We start from the raw sequence: 4,456 nt of genomic DNA, 5'->3' as shown, positions 1-4,456 counted from the left end.
TACGCGGTATTACGCCGCCTGCTCGCGAGACGCGAGTTTCCGAGTGGCTCTCCCCAGTCTCGCGCGTTCCCGTCGCTTTGCTTCGTCTCGAAGCCCGGTTTCCGAAGCTCGAGAGTGCGCCGGATACGACAAGTGTCGTCGCTACGCGACGCGAGATCCTTCGTTTCTCGCACCGTGTGCGATCTCCGTGTATTCCCTTTTCTTTCTTTCGCGGGAGAAAAGAAATTTCGAATTCGAAATTTTGTCTCTTCGATGCTCCACTCTCGACAGATTTCGACCGTTCACTCGTCGTATACATACGTATCGGGGATCCAGGTGATATTGGACAAAAGGGTGGAGATTTTTCACGTGGACGATGATTCGAAGGTGGCCGATGATTCGGTTTGATCGATGGTGAAGTTTTCGTACGGATGGTCGCGGATCGTGGACGTGAGAGTATTTGATCGAAACAGGCGGAGAGGCGTGAATTTCGGTCGAATTTCATCGCGGCGAAATCACGAGGTGTGGGGAATTGGATTTTTTTAAAAGCAATTTTCGCGGGGGAATTACGTTTCGTCCGGCGCGCGGGGAGAAATTTTATTTATCGCGTGCCGTGTTTGGCTTGTGGGCCCCGAGTTTTTGGACTCGATTGAACACTATTAAACGAATTCGCATAATTACGCCGTCCCTGATAAGATACGTAATTTCCTGTTTAAAATTCTTGATTATTGTTCAACGCACTCGTTTAATATCGCCTTGCGCTCGGGGTGTTTGTGCAAAAAAACTTTTACTCCAATACTTTCCTTCGCTTCCACTTTTATTACGGTTGTAACAGTATCTTGGATTTCATTACGACTTTAATCTACGATTAATTTCTTTACATCGCTGATACGAAGTTTCTTCGACCGTATTAATAATTTACACCAAAATTTATTGCAATCTTAAAATTCCATTTTTAACGACAATCAAAAACTTAAAAAAAAAAAGAAATCCGTTAAAATTCCTTCACATTCTGAAACAACCCAATTTGCTCTCTGAAAAAAATTGCTTCGAAAAAATCAATCGACTTCTTCCATTCCATTCTGTTTCCTTTCTCTTTTCGTAACCGATCTCATCGGGGTTGACGCGAAAAGTCGATGGGAACGGAGGTTAGCTCGAGTTAAGAAAAGTTCGCGACAATGTGATCCAGTGTTTTCGTTTAATCAGCAAGCCTGGAGGCGCCTGGGGCCCGGATTTGGCGTGGCCCGCTCTTCGAAAAGACGGTTTGACACTCGTTAAACAAAAGCAAGCGGCGTGATAAATAGTGCGGCGCGGACATCAAGCGTGGAATTTAATTTCGAGAAGCGGGGGAGGGAGGAGCCCGCAGCGGCGCGCGGGAAACATTGTTTCCATCGAGTTGGAGCGCGCACTGATTACACAACCTCGTCGTCCCTTAAGCCTCATTACTGAAAATTTCCATACGGCTTAGAGCGCATTGAGCTGCGCGAGTGCACGAGAGCGCGCGTAGTGGAGGAGGAGGAGGAGGCGCGTCCGCATCACGATTCGCCTCCAGTCCCTCGCGAGCTATGAATTAGCGTCCCTTCGTCGTTTCCTTCCCTCCCCCTCGTCCACACAGACGCGGAGGCTTTTAACAGAGCGAGAGTGCTCTCTTGACTTACGATCGCCGTTAGTCTCTCTCTCGTTTCCTGTTTCAATTTCGGCACGCGCCTTAACCGCGTTTCCACGCTCTTCGCCTCGTTTCCCTAGTTCCGAACGCGGCTGTGTGAATTCTTTTCAAAGGTTCTAGCTTCAGATTTTTGTGGAAGTGAAGGAAAAATACTTTCGATGTATAAGTTTCTTTTGTCTTATATATGGGTCGAGTAATATGGAGCATGTAAGTTAAAAATCACGAAAAGCAAGAATTATTTGCTAGTATAGCGTATATAATTTTTCTTTAATCTTTGTGAAAACGTTTTCTTTAATCTTTGTGAAAACGTTAAAATAAAATAATGGACGAATAATGGTAAATAAAAACGTGTGAATAAAAATTGGAAAAAAAAAAGAAAATTTTCAAACTCGTGTTCGTGTTAGAGAAAACGTTGCATGCTTTGCAACGTTCACGTGCTTCGAACGCGCTCGAGTACGTGGCGCCCTCCTTGCGAACCAGATACCACGATCATCCTCCATCCACCGTATTGCTCTCCCGTACAGAGATCTTCTCGGGGGCATGGTTCTCTCTTGGTTCTCGAGGAACCGGTATCTACCCACGAACGGTCATGCCGGTCATTAGTCCGACTAATGTAACGCTTCAAATTCTATCGGGCCATGATTCGTTGCATCCTCCCACTGGAGAGTCGACGAATCGTTAATATAGAATGGGGAACACGCCCGATTCTCGAGAGATTCCAATGCTTTTCACTTGGTCCATTTTTTCTCTCCACCGAATAGAATATAGATTACGTCGAAGCGTAATCTCTCTCTCTCGAGCCGTAATTTTTCTTCTATTTTTCTCTCTCTCTTTCGTTTTTTTTCTTTTCTTTTTTTTTTACGTCTCGACGTTGATTGTTAGCCGAGTTGTACGTATGTTTTGAATTAATCGACGATCGAGAAGAGTAGTGGATGCGACTCGTTAGTTGAAGAGAGTTTCCGTGTTACTTGTTTTCCACGGGTTTTGCGATGGGATGAAGCGATCAGCAGGTCTGATAGAATCGTCAAGAGAGTGGAAACACGGACAAGGAGTACAACGAATCGATTATAACCGGCGGCTTGCTTTTTCCCTCGTTATGGGTGATTAAACAATCGTGTTTCGTCGCGTCTGTTCGCGTCCGTGGCCAAAGTCTCGAGTGGCTCGTTAATGTTCGAATGGTGTGTCTGTTTTATCCACGAGAGGCACCGGCGACTAATGTTAATCTCGTGTATTTATAATGTGAGAAGAAATTCGTCACGAAATGTATTCATCGTGTAAAATAAACAGACGCCTGTGTAAAAGTGTCGATTGAAAAGTTACAATAAAATCGAGGAATCATCGTGAAAAGATACAAGAGAGTGTTGTTTATCCCGTATCGTTTCTCTTGAAAAATTCCTATTCCCGATCGACAGACATCCTCCTTATTAAAGAATCCTCTTTAATAAATAGACAGGATAGACAATAAATATCGTCCCCTCTTCAACTAACTCTCCTCTTTCCTCCTGCTCTTCGGTTATCGTATTACCAATCTAAAGAATCGAAATCAAAAAGTATCTATATTCAACGTGTGTAAGGAGATGCAAAGAGTTTAGGGTTAACCGCGGCATTAATAGAGTCGAGTCACGTTCCACGTACCGCGATATCCTTAAATCGTCCTCGAACAGAGAAGAGACTCGATCCGTTGACCCACGATCCACGGGTTTGTTACACATCTCCGTATCGATTCCCCGGCTACTTTCTTCCTTTTTATTCTTCTTCTTTTTTCCTTCTCCTCTTTTTTTTCCCTTTTCTCCTCGATGCCGCACGGTTCGATCGCGCACGATCGAGGAAGAAAGGGGCGAGAAGTTGAGCCAGCCGAGGCGATGAAGATATCAAACGGATGCACGTCGGATAAAGAGGTGAAGAGGCACTCCGATCTGTAGGTTGTATAAATACCACCAGTCATGGAGACGAGAGTGCTTCGTAAATATTGATCGTTATTCTTGCGGTTCCCGTAGACCGCGGAAAAAGAAAGGCGCGTCGTTGGAAAAGCCAAATCCTATGTACACATCAGGAAAGGATGGCCATTTCGAGGGCCTTTCCACTCGCGGTCGAAACGATTGACCGACAACTGGCGGGATTCGTCGAAACCGCAGACATTCCGGAAGGCAGGCAGGCAGGCAGGCAGGCAGGCAGGCAGGCAGGTGTGTCCACACGTCGGTTCAGAGGCAACTTTGTAGGGTAGTGTTTACGCGAAAACCTGCGAAATGTTCGGTTTGTGTTTCCATCGAACTCCGAGACTCATGCTCGAACAATTTTCGAGTTTCCAACGGGGAGGGAACGCGTTGATTACTCGTCTCTGGCGATCCTCCGCGATCGATAAAACCGCGCTTCTTCCGGGACTATTTTTGAAATTAATCGAGTCTTTATAATACTTTAATTTCGATCGACGTAAACCATTCGAAGTCTTTCGATTCGACGTTTAAATTTGATTTCCCATGCGGTACGAATTGGAACGAATTTATTAGAAATTCGCTGATTCAGCACGTACGCCACGTCATATAGAGCAGATGGCGTCTCAATTCTTGGTAAACGAAAGGAATGTGTCACGGGGAATCGTTAACACGAATATTATGAAAAGTTTAATATCGAAACAATTTTCGATTCCTGCTTATCATTCGAATTCAGAGCACAGCCAGAAATCTATCTAATTCCAAACCGATTTACCGATTTCCATTTACCGTGGAAGGTTCTGAAACGAGTGCGGCCCCATAATGAATTTTCGAGCGGTTTCGGAAAAGGGAGGTTTGCGTGTGGGACGCTGAAAATCCT

The 4,456-nt window shown here is 45.1% G+C and overlaps 1 protein-coding gene and 1 long non-coding RNA gene across 4 annotated transcripts in view; one reads left to right on the top strand and one right to left on the bottom strand.

Moving 5' to 3' along the window:
* Positions 1–4,456, top strand: part of LOC116186258 — a 106,478-nt gene that overhangs the window by 47,625 nt on the left and 54,397 nt on the right. The gene's annotated exons all lie outside the window — the stretch shown is intronic.
* Positions 1–4,456, bottom strand: part of LOC102671226 (ephrin-B2) — a 90,339-nt gene that overhangs the window by 50,610 nt on the left and 35,273 nt on the right. The gene's annotated exons all lie outside the window — the stretch shown is intronic.

This window comes from Apis dorsata, unplaced genomic scaffold (genome assembly GCF_000469605.1).
Source record: "Apis dorsata unplaced genomic scaffold, Apis dorsata 1.3 scaffold_527, whole genome shotgun sequence".
Lineage (NCBI taxonomy): Eukaryota > Metazoa > Arthropoda > Insecta > Hymenoptera > Apidae > Apis > Apis dorsata.
Note: the sequence above shows the minus strand (reverse complement) of the source record. Positions and strands in the feature narration are given on the sequence as shown.